Source organism: Mustela nivalis, assembly GCF_964662115.1.
Source record: "Mustela nivalis genome assembly, chromosome: 2".
NCBI lineage: Eukaryota > Metazoa > Chordata > Mammalia > Carnivora > Mustelidae > Mustela > Mustela nivalis.
Window position 1 is genome coordinate 44,286,950 of NC_139021.1, and position 18,388 is coordinate 44,305,337.

Genomic DNA, 18,388 nt, shown 5'->3' on the forward strand with positions numbered 1-18,388 from the left:
TGCTGTTTTAACTTATAGATGGGGAACCCGAGATTTAGGATGACATCCTTGCCCAAAGTCACACAGCAAGGGTGAGGCTCTGGCCCAGGTGCACTCAACTGTAGATTTCACTGTTCCTGCTTTTCACTTCACTCTTTGGGGGTGAACAGAAAAGGGAGGCCTGGGTATTGTCGTGATAAATATAGAAAAAGTATCTAGAAACAGGAAAAAAGTCAAGAGATGACAGGAAGAAAGACAGACTAAAAAAAAAATCGAGTTGACAGAAAAACAAGAGGAGGGGTCTATTGCCAGAAGGGGAAACTGAGGCCATAAGTCTTTGGACAGTGTGTGTATATTCTGGGGTGCTGCTGGAACAACAGGGAGGTCGAGGTTCAGATCCTAGACCCTCTCTGACAAGTGTTTGCCTGAGTTTGTTTCCTCCTGGGCAGGGAGATGAGCTGAGTGAGGCTCGGGTGGCCATTTGGGGCCACAAACACAGGCTCTATAGCAAGTTCTCTAACCTTCCTCACTAGTGCAGTTTTCTCATTCATAAGATGGGCCTAAAAGCAGTGCTTAGCTCATGAGGCTACATGTAAAATGCCCAGAACACACATGGTATATTTCAATAAATATTCATGTTCTTATATGAGAAATTGGAGCCTCACTAACCCTGATCATCATTTAGGAGGATTAGATGCTAAGTACAGAGTATCAAGACAAGACTCAATCAACTATTGTCATTTCTATACTGAGGTTTAATTCCTTTCTTTTCTTTCTTTGTCTCTCTTGCCTCCCTTCCTTCCCTCCTTTCCTTTCTTCCTTTTCTTTCTCTCTCTCTTTCTCTTTTTTAAGGATTTTATCTACTTGACAGAGAGAGAGAGCACACGCAGGGGAGTGGCAGGCAGAGGGAGTGAGAGAAGCAGACTCCTCACTAAGCAGGCAGCCTGACGTGGGACTCCATCCCAGAACCCTGGGATCATGACCAGAGCCCAAGGCAGATGCTTAACTGACACCCAGTGCCCTCCCTTTCTTGTCTTGTCTTGTCTTTTGTTGTCTTTTCTTTTTTCTTTCCTTTTGTTTTCTTTTCCTTTCTTTTTCTCTTCTCTCCTCTCCTCTTCCTTTTTTATTTCTCTTTCTTCCCTCTCTCCTCTCCTCTCCTTTCTTGCACTTGAGAGCTTTCTATTTCCAACCCTAAATCAATGTTAGCAGCCTTTCTGAGTTGAATACTTTTTTTTTAAAGGTTTTATTTATTTATTTGACAGAGAGAGATCACAGGTAGACAGAGAGGCAGGCAGAGAGAGAGAGGGAAGCAGACTCCCTGCTGAGCAGAGAGCCCAATGCGGGACTCGATCCCAGGACCCCGACCGAGATCATGACCTGAGCAGAAAGCAGCGGCTTAACCCACTGAGCCACCCAGGCGCCCCTGAGTTGAATATTTTTAAAATCTGACTTTACCAGCATTCATTCTAATCTCTGGACATGATTCTTCCCAAGGCTCTTGCCCTCAGTAAACCAGTTTAACAATGTAGCTTCAAAAATTCGGATCAACCCCAACTAGCTTGTTCCTACCATAGAACCAATATTGAGGGAAACAGATTGAAGATCTGAGCTGGTTTCTGCAAACGTGTGGTGAATTTAACCATGCCTCACACTGGGATCTTTCATTTATATTTTATGAACAGTATGTCCTAGAAGGGGGCAACTGAGAGAAACAGCTCCAACCAAAAGCAGGGAGGGAAGAAGAGTTAGAGAGCTATGAAATGGATACACAATCTGGGATAAGAGTAAATGGACACAGAAGGAAATCAGAAAAGCTATCTTTTTTAAGTCTTACAATGTGCGTATTGGCACATGATGGCTTGCTTACAGCTGGGTCAGAGCAAACTGCTGTAATCTCTTGAGATATTTCCAAACATCCAATGTTTGACTTGTAAGAACCTAGTGCTGAGATTTTTCACTGAGTCATTGCTTCTTAAACATCGCAGGTGAGAACACAAAGATTATTGTAGAGATAGGTTCTGGTTCTTGGTCCATCATTGGCAATGGGCCATTTTAGTTGCTTGGCCCCGAAGGCAGCTTATTACTGTATTTGAGGAAGGTGTGGGGAGTGAAATAGTATTAAGTACAATTTAGAAAAGCCATCCTGGTCCTTCAGTCTTTTACAGACACTTTATTTATGAGGTATAACGAAATGTGGGATCCTTGCATGAAATTTGTATTCTAAAAATAAAAATCTGCTGTGTGCATCTAGACTAAGTCAGGCAGAGGAAGAGGTGAAGGACTAATGAGCAACTCTCCTTCCCTTTAAACTCAAGAGCTACTCCCAGAAATTTCCAGATTCAGCTAAAACATCAAACTCATCTTTTTAGTTAAAAGTCAGTGCTATCCTTAGAATAGGAAAACTAGAACTGTTTTATCTTTTCTCTAATAAGACATTTCTGTTTATTACAATGGAAAATGTTTAGCCTATTAAGATATCACTCTAGAGTCTAATGACTGAAGAAGTATCTGTCAAAAAATTTAAACCAATACATAGTGTATGTGTAGGGACAACACTGGCTTTTCAGGGGCCTACCTCAGTTGGAAGTTTTTATTTTAGGGTCATGTGAATTTGTAGATCCCTTAGAAGAATTCCCTATGTTCTGAGAGTTTTTAAAAGTTACTTCATTCGTTTGTTCTACTTAGCAGTAGGACTTGATATTTTCGACTTTGGAGGAACTGAGAGATAAATAAACTGTGGGATTTTTTTTTTCTTGTTTTTTAAAAAAAAGTTCCTTCATTAATGTTGACGGTCTTTCTGATACTTTGGGGGATACTCATACAGATAGTCCAAGTTAGATAACCCTGTAGTACTGATCACAACCACAGGATGGCAGGATGCTAACACTTTTGACTGTATTTCAGAAAAACTTCCTTTACCTTCGGAAGTTCTCTTCACAATCTTTTTTGGATGGGGCAGAAGAGTGTTTAAACAACCAGTGTTCTCTCTCTCTCTCTCTCTCTCTCCCTCTCTCTTTCTTTCTGTATGTGTGTATGTGTGTAATTTTACTTTATTTTATATATTTGTGTGTGATAAGTGGGTAAGTGTGATGTCAATCAAATATTTCATTTGCAAGAATCAACATAAACAATAATTATATTTGTCATAAAATAATTGTGCTTTTCTGGACCAAATAGACCCTCATTCTAAAACTCTAACTACTGGATTATTGGAAATCATTAGTGTGTCAGTTAATTAGTGGAGGATATAACTCCATTTCTCAGGTAAGCTAGAAGAAACAATAAACCTATTTCTGGATTCTCAATTTTAGTGTTTCCCTAAGGAAGAGAGTCAGAATTTGCACTACTTTCATTTCCAAGAGGTGTAGAGAAAGAATATGACTGATTCTATGCTCCTGAGTGATTGAGGATCACCATATCAATTTCAGAAATAGGTATCTCAACTGGGCTTTTCAAAGTTCAGGATGAAAAGCTTAGATAAACTTAAACAGGACATTAAAATATGCTGGGTAAGACTGGCATTAAGTTGGGTCAGTTTTAGGAAACATCTCCTTTATACTGAGAGTTTTTGCACTTTTCTGGGTTTTTATACTTAGCACAATTAAATACTTTTATAATTTTAATTATGATTAAGTACTTGAAAAAAGAAGGCTTAGTTTAGGAAAAAAAAAAAAAAGGAATGAAATTTTAGAGTGTAAAGACCTAAATTGCCTGGACATGGTAACATTAGAAGACTTTCTTTTTGTCACTGAATTTTTTTAAAGTGAACTTCAAAGTTTTAATTTGAATTTGATTGTTTCTGTTTAGTGGTCTTTCTTTACATAAATAAGTGTTGTTTTTAGCTATTTAAATAATTTGTTTTCTCTCTGGAAGACATATTATCTAACTAATGTGAATCTAACTTCTTTATTTATAGACTTTTAGGTCAGGGAAATTAAAGTGTATTATTACATTCTCTAAAGCTACCAAACAGAGACCAAAAAAAAAAAAAAAAAAAAAAGAATCCGTTTATTAAATTCATGTGAATGGATGAAATCTTGAATTAGTTAACAGGTGATAACTATTTTTACAATTAGTGTACATTTATATTTATGTAATTAGATAGTAAATATATGATTTGATAGTGTCTTGTATATGTTATATGTATTGAATGTTGGAAATTCGTCATGTATAGCGAATCTGGGGTTTTGTGGTTATGTCTTTTCATATAACAAATATAACACATATTTCACTCATTTATTCATTTTTTTTTTTTTTTTTATAAATTTATTTTTTATTTTCAGCATAACAGTATTCATTATTTTTCACCACACCCAGTGCTCCATGCAATTCGTGCCCTTTATAATACCCACCACCTAGTACCCCAACCCCCCACCCCCCACCCCTTCAAAACCCTCAGATTGTTTTTCAGAGTCCATAGTCTCTCATGGTTCACCTCCCCTTCCAATTTCCCCCAACTCCCTTCTCCTCTCTAACTCCCCATGTCCTCCATGCTATTTGTTATGCTCCACAAATAAGTGAAACCATATGATAATTGACTCTCTCTGCTTGACTTATTTCACTCAGCATAATAATCTCTTCCAGTCCCGTCCATGTTGCTACAAAAGTTGGGTATTGGTCCTTTCTCTCTTTTTTTTTTTTTTTTATAAACATATATTTTTATCCCCAGGGGTACAGGTCTGTGAATCACCAGGTTTACACACTTCACAGCACTCACCAAAGCACATACCCTCCCCAATGTCCATAATCCCACCCCCTTCTCCCAAACCCCCTCCCCCCAGCAACCCTCAGTTTGTTTTGTGAGATTAAGAGTCACTTATGGTTTGTCTCCCTCCCATTCCCATCTTGTTTCATTGATTCTTCTCCTACCCACTTAAGCCTCCATGTTGCATCACCACTTCCTCATATCAGGGAGATCATATGATAGTTGTCTTTCTCTGCTTGACTTATTTCGCTAAGCATGATATGCTCTAGTTCCATCCATGTTGTCGCAAATGGTAAGATTTCATTTCTTTTGATGGCTGCATAGTATTCCATTGTGTATATATACCACATCTTCTTGATCCATTCATCTGTGGATGGACATCTAGTTTCTTTCCATAGTTTGGCTATTGTGGACATTGCTGCTATAAACATTCGGGTGCATGTGCCCCTTTGGATCACTACATTTGTATCTTTAGGGTAAATACCCAATAGTGCAATTGCTGGGTCATAGGGCAGTTCTATTTTCAACATTCTGAGGAACCTCCATGCTGTTTTCCAGAGTGGCTGCACCAGCTTGCATTCCCACCAACAGTGTAGGAGGGTTCCCCTTTTTCCACATCCTCGCCAGCATCTGTCATCTCCTGACTTGTTGATTTTAGCCATTCTGACTGGTGTGAGGTGATATCGCATTGTGGTTTTGATTTGTATTTCCCTGATGCCGAGTGATATGGAGCACTTTTTCATGTGTCTGTTGGCCATCTGGAAGTCTTCTTTGCAGAAATGTCTGTTCATGTCCTCTGCCCATTTCTTGATTGGATTATTTGTTCTTTGGGTGTTGAGTTTGCTAAGTTCTTTATAGATTCTGGACACTAGTCCTTTATCTGATATGTCGTTTGCAAATATCTTCTCCCATTCTGTCAGTTGTCTTTTGATTTTGTTAACTGTTTCCTTTGCTGTGCAAAAGCTTTTGATCTTGATGAAATCCCAATAGTTCATTTTTTCCCTTGCTTCCCTTGCCTTTTGCGTTGTTCCTAGGAAGATGTTGCTGCGGCAGAGGTCGAAGAGGTTGCTGCCTGTGTTCTCCTCAAGGATTTTGATGGATTCCTTTCGCACATTGAGGTCCTTCATCCATTTTGAGTCTATTTTTGTGTGTGGTGTAAGGAAATGGTCCAATTTCATTTTTCTGCATGTGGCTGTCCAATTTTCCCAGCACCATTTATTGAAGAGGCTGTCTTTTTTCCATTGGAAATTCTTTCCTGCTTTGTCGAAGATGAGTTGACCATAGATTTGAGGGTCTATTTCTGGGCTCTCTATTCTGTTCCATTGATCTATGGGTCTGTTTTTGTGCCAGTACCATGCTGTCTTGATGATGACAGCTTTGTAATAGAGCTTGAAGTCCGGAATTGTGATGCCACCAACGTTGGCTTTCTTTTTCAATATCCCTTTGGCTATTCGAGGTCTTTTCTGGTTCCATATAAATTTTAGCATTATTTGTTCCATTTCTTTGAAAAAGATGGATGGTACTTTGATAGGAATTGCATTAAATGTGTAGATTGCTTTAGGTAGCATAGACATTTTCACAATATTTATTCTTCCAATCCAGGAGCATGGAACATTTTTCCATTTCTTTGTGTCTTCCTCAATTTCTTTCATGAGTACTTTATAGTTTTCTGAGTATAGATTCTGTGTCTCTTTGGTTAGGTTTATTCCTAGGTATCTTATGGTTTTGGATGCAATTGTAAATGGGATTGACTCCTTAATATCTCTTTCTTCTGTCTTGCTGTTGGTGTAGAGAAATGCAACTGATTTCTGTGCATTGATTTTATATCCTGACACTTTACTGAATTCCTGTATAAGTTCTAGCAGTTTTGGAGTGGAGTCTTTTGGGTTTTCCACATATAGTATCATATCATCTGCGAAGAGTGATAATTTGACTTCTTCTTTGCTGATTTGGATGCCTTTAATTTCCTTTTGTTGTCTGATTGCTGAGGCAAGGACCTCTAGTACTATGTTGAATAGCAGTGGTGATAATGGACATCCCTGCCGTGTTCCTGACCTTAGTGGAAAAGCTTTCAGTTTTTCTCCATTGAGAATGATATTTGCGGTGGGTTTTTCATAGATGGTTTTGATGATATTGAGGTATGTGCCCTCTATCCCTACACTTTGAAGAGTTTTGATCAGGAAGGGATGCTGTACTTTGTCAAATGCTTTTTCAGCATCTATTGAAAGTATCATATGGTTCTTGTTCTTTCTTTTATTGATGTGTTGTATCACATTGACTGATTTGCGGATGTTGAACCAACCTTGCAGCCCTGGAATAAATCGCACTTGGTCGTGGTGAATAATCTTTTTAATGTACTGTTGAATCCTATTGGCTAGTATTTTGTTGAGTATTTTCGCATCTGTGTTCATCAAGGATATCGGTCTATAGCTCTCTTTTTTGGTGGGATCCTTGTCTGGTTTTGGGATCAAGGTGATGCTGGCCTCATAAAATGAGTTTGGAAGTTTTCCTTCCATTTCTATTTTTTGGAACAGTTTCAGGAGAATAGGAATTAGTTCTTCTTTAAATGTTTGGTAGAATTCCCCCGGGAAGCCATCTGGCCCTGGGCTTTTGTTTGTTTGGAGATTTTTAATGACTGTTTCAATCTCCTTACTGGTTATGGGTCTGTTCAGGCTTTCTATTTCTTCCTGGTTCAGTTGTGGTAGTTTATATGTTTCTAGGAATGCATCCATTTCTTCCAGATTGTCAAATTTATTGCCGTAGAGTTGCTCATAGTATGTTCTTATAATAGTTTGTATTTCTTTGGTGTTAGTTGTGATCTCTCCTCTTTCATTCATGATTTTATTTATTTGGGTCCTTTCTCTTTTCTTTTTGATAAGTCGGGCCAGGGGTTTATCAATTTTATTAATTCTTTCAAAGAACCAGCTCCTACTTTCGTTGATTTGTTCTATTGTTTTTTTGGTTTCTATTTCATTGATTTCTGCTCTGATCTTTATGATTTCTCTTCTCCTGCTGGGCTTAGGGTTTCTTTCTTGTTCTTTCTCCAGCTCCTTTAGGTGTAGGGTTAGGTTGTGTACCTGAGACCTTTCTTGTTTCTTGAGAAAGGCTTGTACCGCTATATATTTTCCTCTCAGGACTGCCTTTATTGTGTCCCACAGATTTTGAACTGTTGTATTTTCATTATCATTTGTTTCCATGATTTTTTTCAATTCTTCTTTAATTTCCCGGTTGACCCATTCATTCTTTAGAAGGATACTGTTTAGTCTCCATGTATTTGGGTTCTTTCCAAACTTCCTTTTGTGGTTGAGTTCTAGCTTTAGAGCATTGTGGTCTGAAAATATGCAGGGAATGATCCCAATCTTTTGATACCGGTTGAGTCCTGATTTAGGACCAAGGATGTGATCTATTCTGGAGAATGTTCCATGTGCACTAGAGAAGAATGTGTATTCTGTTGCTTTGGGATGAAATATTCTGAATATATCTGTGATGTCCATCTGGTCCAGTGTGTCGTTTAAGGCCTTTATTTCCTTGCTGATCTTTTGCTTGGATGACCTGTCCATTTCAGTGAGGGGAGTGTTAAAGTCCCCTACTATTATTGTATTGTTTTTGATGTGTTTCTTTGATTTTGTTATTAATTGGTTTATATAGTTGGCTGCTCCCACGTTGGGGGCATAGATATTTAAAATTGTTAAATCTTCTTGTTGGACAGACCCTTTGAGTATGATATAGTGTCCTTCCTCATCTCTTATTATAGTCTTTGGCTTAAAATCTAATTGATCTGATATAAGGATTGCCACTCCTGCTTTCTTCTGATGTCCATTAGCATGGTAAATTCTTTTCCACCCCCTCACTTTAAATCTGGAGGTGTCTTCAGGCTTAAAATGAGTTTCTTGGAGGCAACATATAGATGGGTTTTGTTTTTTTATCCATTCTGATACCCTGTGTCTTTTGACAGGGGCATTTAGCCCATTCACATTCAGGGTAACTATTGAGAGATATGAATTTAGTGCCATTGTATTGCCTGTAAGGTGACTGTTATTGTATATGGTCTCTGTTCCTTTCTGATCTACCACTTGTAGGCTCTCTCTTTGCTTAGAGGACCCCTTTCAATATTTCCTGTAGAGCTGGTTTGGTATTTGCAAATTCTTTCAGTTGTTGTTTGTCCTGGAAGCTTTTAATCTCTCCTTCTATTTTCAATGATAGCCTAGCTGGATATAGTATTCTTGGCTGCATGTTTTTCTCGTTTAGTGCTCTGAAAATATCATGCCAGCTCTTTCTGGCCTGCCAGGTCTCTGTGGATAAGTCTGCTGCCAATCTAATATTTTTACCATTGTATGTTACAGACTTCTTTTCCCGGGCTGCTTTCAGGATTTTCTCTTTGTCACTGAGACTTGTAAATTTTACTATTAGGTGACGGGGTGTGGGCCTATTCTTATTGATTTTGAGGGGCGTTCTCTGAACCTCCTGAATTTTGATGCTCGTTCCCTTTGCCATATTGGGGAAATTCTCCCCAATAATTCTCTCCAGTATACCTTCTGCTCCCCTCTCTCTTTCTTCTTCTTCTGGAATCCCAATTATTCTAATGTTGTTTCGTCTTATGGTGTCACTTAATTCTCGAATTCTCCCCTCGTGGTCCAGTAGCTGTTTGTCCCTCTTTTGCTCAGCTTCTTTATTCTCTGTCATTTGGTCTTCTATATCACTAATTCTTTCTTCTGCCTCATTTATCCTAGCAGTCAGAGCCTCCATTTTTGATTGCACCTCATTAATAGCTTTTTTGATTTCAACTTGGTTAGATTTTAGTTCTTTTATTTCTCCAGAAAGGGCTTTTATATCTCTCGAGAGGGTTTCTCTAATATCTTCCATGCCTTTTTCGAGCCCGGCTAGAACCTTGAGAATTGTCATTCTGAACTCTAGATCTGACATATTACCGATGTCTGTATTGATTAGGTCCCTAGCCTTTGGTACTGCCTCTTGTTCTTTTTTTTTGCGTTGAATTTTTACGTCTTGTCATTTTGGCCAGATAAGAGTAAATGAAGGGGCAAGTAAAATACTAAAAGGGTGGCAACAACCCCAGGAAAATATGCTTTAACTAAATTAGAAGAGATCCAAAATCGTGAGTGGGGAGAAAGGGGATAGAAAGACGTTCAAAAAGGAAGAAAGAAAAAAAAAGAAAAGAAAAAAAAATTTTTTTAAAAAAAAAGAAAACACCTGAGAAAAATGTAAAAAAGAAAAAATATATATATTAGATAAACTAGTAAAAAATCGTTAAAAAAGAAAAAGGTAACAGTTAAAAAAAAAAAAAATTTTTTTTTACCCGAAGGCGAGAAGAAAAAGAAAAAATGAAAAAGAAAAAATTAAATTAACTGCAAGACTAAAAAAAATTCACAGGAAAAAAGCCATGAGTTCCGTGCTTGGCTTTCTCCTCCTCTGGAATTCTGCTGCTCTCCTTGGTATTGAAACCGCACTCCTTGGTAGGTGAACTTGGTCTCGGCTGGATTTCTTGTTGATCTTCTGGGGGAGGGGCCTGTTGTAGTGATTCTCAAGTGTCTTTGCCCCAGGCGGAATTACACCGCCCTTACCCGGGGCCGGGGTGAGTAATCCGCTCGGGTTTGCTTTCAGGAGCTTTTGTTCCCTGAGCGCTTTCCGTAGAGTTCCGGAGGACGGGAACACAAATGGCGGCCTCCTGGTCTCAGGCCCGGAGGAGCCGAGAGCCCAGGGCCCCACTCCTCAGTGCGCCCTCAGAGAACAGCGCCAGTTACTCCCGTCTGCCTGACCTCTGGCCGCGCTCCGAGCTCACCGAGCCTGCGATCGGTTCAAGGTAATACCGAGCTGTGAGCTTACTGTCGGCTCTGTTTCTGTAGCCGGCTTTCCCGTTCCAATACCCGCAAGCTCTGCGACACTCAGACACCCCCGATCCTTCTGTGACCCTGCGGGACCTGAGGCCACGCTGACCCCGCGTGGGCTTCGCCCCGGTTTAGCCTCTGGACTGATGTCCCTCAGCGGAACAGACTTTTAAAAGTCCTGATTTTGTGCGCGGTTGCTCCGACGCTTGCCGGGAGCCCCTCCCCCCCGGGGTCTATCTTCCCGTCGCTTTGGATTCACTTCTCCGCCGGTCCTACCTTTCAGAAAGTGGTTGTTTTTCTGTTTCCAGAATTGCTGTTCTTCTTCTCTTCGGTCTGCCGATGGATTTTCAGGTGTTTGCAATCTTTAGATAAGCTATCTAGCTGATCTCCGGCTAGCTGCAGCAGTCTCAGCTTGCTACTTCTCCGCCATCTTGACTCCTCACTCATTTATTCATTTTTAAAAGGAAGTGTTTAAAGGGGGGAAAACTGACTTCTGGAAATGATTATGTGGTATTTTCAAGATATTACTCTTTAAAAATGAAACGCTCTTCCTTTTATAATAACTAATAAGTTTTGAACTATGGAGTAAGTTTCATTCTCTTAGTCTTATCACACGACTGGCATTATGTATAATTGGCAATGATTTGAAAATATGAGAGACTTTTTATATTTCCTACTTCTTCCTCTTTAGTTTTGAGTATTTTCTGTGTCTATCCTAGGATATAGAACTACTTCATCAAAGTGGGAAAAAGTGAGTGTATCTACCTGATATACACCCTCAGATACCTACAACTATTCAGTCACTCCATACTATGTAATAATAGTTTTGCCTGTGTGGTCTGTCTGTCTCCCTTACTTAGTTGTAAGCTCCATGAGGCCAAGACCACATCTGCTTTGCTCACCGTTGCATTCTCAGTGCCTAAAATAGTACCTGGAACGTTATGAATGTCTTGTGGCTATTGGCTTGTGACTAGTTAGTGTTGCGTGAGACTGATGTGACACAATCAGGACCCAGAGATCTGGGCAGTCCTTGCTGTCTGTTCACTACTTCACTGATTCCATTCAAAAATCTCTCCCAGGTACATCCCTCCATGAGAAGAACAAGTGGGTTATTGGTCTTTTCACTGGGCAAGAAAGTGTTCTCCAGGAAATGAAAAATCACTTGTTTGGTCCAACTCAGTGCCCACAATTTGATAACAGCTTGGGGTGATCAGCCTTTACCTAGGACACTTTTCCTTGGAGAAGGCATAAGGGATATGAGAAAAGCGCAAGGAGAAATAAAGAGAAGGTATATGCTTCTGCTTCCACCTTGTCTATTCTGTTTCCCTTCTCACTGGACCGTCTGGACACTGCCCCTGTGAACGCCTGACCGTGGGCTCGCTCTTGAGCCCTCTCTCTGCTTCACATCCCACATTCGATCCATCAGCACATTCTGTAGGCTCCTCCATTGCTACAATCCTGGTTGAAGCCACCGCTGTCTCGCACTTAAATTACTGTAATAACCTCTTGATTGATCCTCCTGATTCTGTCATTGGTCTTTTCACTCTGTTATCAACACACTGGTCAGAGTGATACTTTAAAACTAAAAACAGAGCATGTCAGTTTTCTGCTCAAAAACTTCTGCTGGCTTCCCATTTTACATGCAAAGCCCAAATCCTTACAACCGCCTATCAGATCTGGTCCCCTGTATTTCTCTGTAATCAACGTCTATGGCTCTTCCCCTAAGATAATTCACTTCAGCCACACACACCTTCCCACCAATCCTGAATCCACAAGACTCACTCTTGTTTCAGGGCCTTTGAACTACCTAGGCCTACAGCCAAGAATCATTTTCTCCCGAGATATCCTCATTCCCTTACCTCCTCTAAGTCCTGGCCCGAATATTTCACTCCAGTGAGAGCTTTTCTGAGCACTGCACTTAAAATCGCCACCCACCGCTCCTCCTGCCCCCAACAATCCTTAATTTCTCCCTAAAGCAAGTAATACCATCTGATGGCTTATTTATTTGTTCACTATCTGCCCTGGCATCTTAACACGTGAATCCACTCACCAGCTAAGTACTACAGGTGCTTGCCAAGGTCCCTGGGGTAAGGAATTTTGTTTGCTTGTCTCACTGCCTATCACGACTATCTGTTAGAGTCCATGACACATGTAGGTACTAAATAAACACCGTTGAATAAACTACTCACTGAAGGACAAATCCAAATCCTCTGATAAAGCTTCATGTGTCACTGACTAGGCAGCAGCCTTGGTAGGAGGGCTTGAATTTCCGCTGTGGTCAATGTTTTGAAGGTCAAAAGAAAGATACTTGCTGCCTGAACTTTACCCTCCCTTTGGTTCCAGAAGTGCATCCCCTGTCCGCCTCAAGCTGTGTGGGGTGAGGTGCCAGGTCATGAGGGTGGGGGCATTAATAGGAACCTGAGAATTTGTATCAGGATTTCAGAAGGGAAGCTGGGGAGTCATGTGCTTTATACCCAGTGAAAAGTAACAATATAAGACAGAATAAATGTATACCTTGGGAACCAGAGGAGAGACATCCTTTCTGGCTGATGTGAGATCATTAACTCAGGGTGAATGGGACAATTTTGTTGGCGGAGAATAGGAAAGAGAGTTCTCATGAATGTGTGCTCTGGGAGTGAATGGCGTAAGACACAGATTGAGTCAGTAAAGTGCATGGAATTTTGAGGGGTAAAAAGCAAACATATGTTGTCAAGTAAACCTACAAGCCTAGTGAAGGGAAAAGGGTTCTAGTCCTAGTTTTGCTAAGCATCCCAAGTAGCATCATAAGTTGTGTAGAACCCTCAGAATTCTCATTTGGGAATCAGGAGAGGCAAGTGTGCGTTCTAGTCCTTAAAAAGACACAGAAGACAGGATCAGATCCTGGAGAATTTTTGACTTTCAAATGTTCAGGTTCAAGTTCTTCTCCAAATTAACTTGACCTGGAATCTCAAGAAAGGAACCAGCTTGCTAACAAAACCTTATAGATGAAAGTGATTCAGACAAGAAATCTAAGTGATAAGGGTAAATAAGTAATCAAGGAATTGACCAGGCCTACACTGACCATGCTGTCCTTCTCTAACAAGGTCACATAGGGCTGGTGACTAACAGAGAGCCCATGATATCAGATGCCTGTAATTGGAAGATTTACCTTCAGGAGAAACACACCCATGTTCATCGTTAACATCGGACGCATTACTAATGGCTAGTTCAGGCCCAGGGAAATCAAAAAGGTATTCCAGAGGAAGAAAAAGTGGCAACATCACCAACTGACCCTTCTAAACACTACCTATAGTTACCATAGTTTGTCACAAGAAACAGGTACGTTCTTTCGTGTTTGATTGAGGAGGATGACCTAAAGAGCAAAGGAAAGTTCTGAACATCCAGGTGTGCGTGAGATGTGCAGAAGAGGGTAAAACTCCCAGTGACCAGGAAAGGAAAAGACAAACTTAGGCACAGCTTCACGACTTCACCACACAGGGTCCCATGGAATGTCACAGGGATTAGATCATCTGGTTCACACAGGCTTCATTAATTTTTCATAGCTTCCTGGAGCACAGTCTGGAAGAAATAAAGGCCTTAGCCACGTGGGTGAGAAAGAGTCTAGACCACCTGTAATGTCTTCCTGGGAGGGGAGAAGGAAGGTTGATGCATTTGCCAACCGTTGGTGGAGATTTATTGTCATAAATGAATTTGAAGTTCAATTTACAAAGTTTTTTTTTTTTTTTAAGTATTGTACACAGACAACTTATTTTTTTTTTCCTCAGAGATATCACTGCCCATTGTGCATGAAATCCCAAAGTCTTGGCAAAGCAAATACAACATGCTTGCTTTTGCCCTCTGAATTGATAAGGTCAAAGAAGTAGGAAACCCTGCAAAAATGTCCTCGGTGAAAGAGGGAATTTTGTGCATAGAACTGACTGAAGTAATGAATGCATTTTTTTTTTTTTTCAACACACAAGGGAAACCCACTATTTGGTGGGAACTGTGATGGGCATATGCCTGAAAGCTAGGATGTGCCAATGGGCCAACAAGGTTAGGACCTTCAGCACCAGTAGGGGATGTGCTGATCCTCTGGTTTCCTGTGAAGGTCCCCGTATGGAGCCTTCTCTCAACTCCTCCTACTCTAGTTTAGAAGTTTCTGATCACGCCCACTCTCCTTCTGGTATTGCCCCTTCACTTCCTCACTCCACACTCCCGGTACCAGCACTATCATGGAACCCCTGGTTACTTCAATGTACCCAATATTCCACCAACTCTCTTTGCTTCCTCGGCGTGCCTTGTACCTCAATGTACCCAATATTCCACCAACTCTCTTTGCTTCCTCGGCGTGCCTTGTCCAGTCTGCTCCCATTCCTGTCAGTACCCTCTTTCAGAACTACCCACAAAGAGAGACTTCCAATACACATACTCACTCCAAGGCACTAGTAACTGAAAACAACTTAAACTGACATCCCTTCATCCTAACAGGGAAACCAAGAGTTAGACAGTGCCTGGCCCAATGTCAAGTGATGGAAGGAGGGATATTTGCGCTGAGAGTGTGCTGACAAGGCCTCCACTGATGCATAAAAACAGCCCTTCCTACAGTTCGTACTGATGGTTCAGGATCCTAAGTTCTTACAGCCAAACATTGATGAGCAAAATGTTCTATTTTTTTGTTTGTTTGTTTGTTTGTTTGTTGTTTTTTTTTTCTTAGAACGATGTGTCAATATAAGCTGGAAGTAGAAACAAAATCTCTTTGATGTTTTTTTTATTTTCCTTTTTTATATTTTCTTTTGCGTTATAGCAGGAAACTTTTATAAGCTACTGACACATAAATTTTAAAGCTTTCCCTGTGTCTTGGTTCTCTTACTACAGAAAAATCTTTAAAACCTTTCGGAAAAAAGGCAAGTTGCCTATGAAGAAAGAATTTTAAAAAACTAAAGGTGTATAAAGAAGCCATGTTCGATGGAAAGATGGATGGAAAGAGAATACCAGTGGAAGAAATGGGAAGACTTGATTTGGAAAGCAAAGTAAAAAATACATGTAAACAACTAGAAAATATGAGAATAAGGAAGTTGAACATTAAGGTACTTCTTCTGAAGAACCGAAATAAAGTGCAAATCTGTATATTGTGAAAAGAAGTGAAAGGAAGAAGGAAAAGGAAGGGAGACATCCAAAGAAAAGCAAGTTATGGATATTCTGAATATTTATTTTCTCTAAAATTATTTTTTAATATATGAAGTCATACTGAGACTTGACTGGGCTTATTTTATTGCATCATTTTAAATCTCTATTGAAAAGTCAAGGCAGTTTCTGCTTAAAGCACCCTTCATGAAGAGAAAGCAGCCCTAGGAGAGAAATGATTAAATGGAGACAAATGGAAAACAAGGACAGTGAAAAAAAGGGAAAAAAAGAACACAATACCATAGTTATAAAGGTTGGTTTACAAACTCTGAGAGGAAGCATGGGGTAGTAGCTAGCCTGCTTGTAGTTAGATCTGGATTTAAGTTCTGACACTGGGCAAGTTACCTATGAAGAAAGACTTCGCTGACTTTGATGGTGGTGTGGATGGACCTTGGCAGGTTTTCTTAAGCTCATCTGTGTCATTCAGCTCCAAACCCTTGAGCCTGCAACAGGGCTTGGCACACAGAAGGGATACACTTAGTGTCTGTTGAATGAATGGTTGAATGACTCCCCCAACATGAATATCTTTAAAACCTTTCGGAAAAAAGGCAAGTTGCCTATGTCCGTATTGAAAGTGGAATGTATTTTGGGTAATGTGGAATTACACATGCAAGGGCCAGCTTTTCACAAGCTCCTGACACATCATTTAGGATCCAAATTTGTGCTTAGGTATAAGTGGTCCCAGAGTTTCTGCTGTGTCATCATGTTACAGACAGCTCTTCGATGTCCCACAACCTCTAATACCCCTGGGCTATACGTTATTATATACCTGCCCCATAAGACAGTACACAGGTAAAGAGTATATAGTTCTACACACAGTACATGTATTAGCTGAACATATTAGGCATTTGGTAAATGATTTCTAAATGAATGAATGAGAGAAAGTTGGCAGACAGTGTAAGAGCTTTAGGCACCACTGCCAAGGATCCCCTTGCACACATACAGTCTTCACCACCATATCCTTTTGGGGCCAGATTTGCACAGTGGAGGCAGGCTGCCAGTCACTGGACTCCTCAGTATGCCTCTACACACTCAAAACACACATCAGTTAATGTCTAAGCCCCAGTTCCCTTGTACCTAGTTATCTCCTAAGATAAAACCAAGATGGTAAAACGGTGGGATATGGATAAGGAAAAATACACGAATTCAAGCAAGTTTGTGGTTAAGGAAAAAAAATACTGAATCATTTTAGAACACTGAAAAAAATAAAATAAATTAAAAAAAATACTGAATCAGATAAAGAGGGAAATCCTTGTAGTTGGGGTAGACATGGAGTTAGTATTGTACCTTATTTTTTCCTCCCTTCCTCTGTGTTCATCTGTTTTGTTTCTTAATTACACATATGAGTGAAATCATATGGTATTTGTCTTTCTTGGACTGACTTATTTCACTTAGCATAATACCCTCTAGTTCTGTCTTTGCAAATGACAAGATTTCATTCTTTTTGATGGCTGAGTAATATTTCTCTCTCTCTCTCTCTCTCTCTTTCTGTGTGTGTGTGTGAGTGAGTGTGTGTGTGTGTTAATCTACTCATCTGTCAGTGGACATCTGGGCTTTTTCCATATTTGGGCTATTATGGACATTGTTGTTATAAACATTGGGATGCAGGTGCCCCTTTGGATTGCTATGTTTGTATCCTTTGGATAAATACCTAGTAGTGCAATTTCTGGGTTGTAGGTTAGTTCTGTTTTTAATATTAACTGTTATATTAAAAACTTCATTTATTTCCAGAGAGGTGGGGTAACAATTTCCAAAGTTGAAAGTTCAACATCTTTTCAAGGTTTATCCATGATGAATAGCTCTGAGTAACCAGTTGTAACAAAACAATTACAAAATATAGCAAGTACAGTGAAATGTTTAATGCTGACTTGGCTCCTGACATCTTACATTATTGTAAATAATGCTGCTCTGAACATGGGGGTGCAGATATCTTTTTGAGTTAGTGACTTTGTTTCCTTTAAATATATTACCAAAAGTGGAATTGCTAGCCTATATGGTAGTTCTGTTTTTAATCTTTTGAGGATCCTCCATACTGTTTCCCATACTGGTTGTACAAATTAACAACCTTACCAACAGTACACAAATGCTCCCCTTTCTCCATGACCATGTCAGCATTTGTTATTTCTTGTCTTTTTGATGATAGTCATTCCAACAAGTATGAGGTAGTATCTCACTGTGGTTTTAATTTGCATTTCCCTAGTGATAGTGAGCATCTTTTTATGTACCTGTTGGCCTTTGTATATCTTCTTTGGAAAAATGTCTATTTAGGTTCTTTGTCCATTTAAAAAATTGGGTTATTTGTTTTTGTTTTTGCTTTGTTACTGAGTTGTATGAGTTCTTTACATAACTTGTTTATTAACTTCTTATCAAATATAAGTTTTGTAAATATTTTTTCACTTTCCATAGGTTATCTTTTCATTTTGTTGATTTTTTGGTTGTTGTTGTACAGTTAGTTTGATATAGTCCCACTAGTTTATTTTTGATTCTGTGGCTTTTGCTTTAAGTGTTATATCAAAAAATCATTACCAAGACCCATGTCAAGGAGAATTATTCCTATGTTTTCTTCTAGAACTTGCATGGTTTTAGGTCTCACATTTAAGTCTTTAACCCATTTTGTTCATGTTCTGAGATATGGGTGCTGTTTCATTCTTTTACATGTGAATATCCAATTATCCCAGCATATTCTTGGCTCCCTTGT

At 39.6% G+C, this 18,388-nt stretch overlaps 1 long non-coding RNA gene across 1 annotated transcript in view; it reads left to right on the forward strand.

Annotated features, from left to right (window-relative positions):
* LOC309859014 overlaps positions 1-15,449 on the forward strand; it is a 39,770-nt gene extending 24,321 nt beyond the window's left edge. The window contains exons 2-3 of the long non-coding RNA XR_014308491.1: positions 11,607-11,815; positions 15,382-15,449. This is a non-coding gene — a long non-coding RNA (uncharacterized lncRNA). The remainder of the gene's footprint in view (positions 1-11,606; positions 11,816-15,381) is intronic.
* Positions 15,450-18,388: the final 2,939 nt, after the last annotated feature.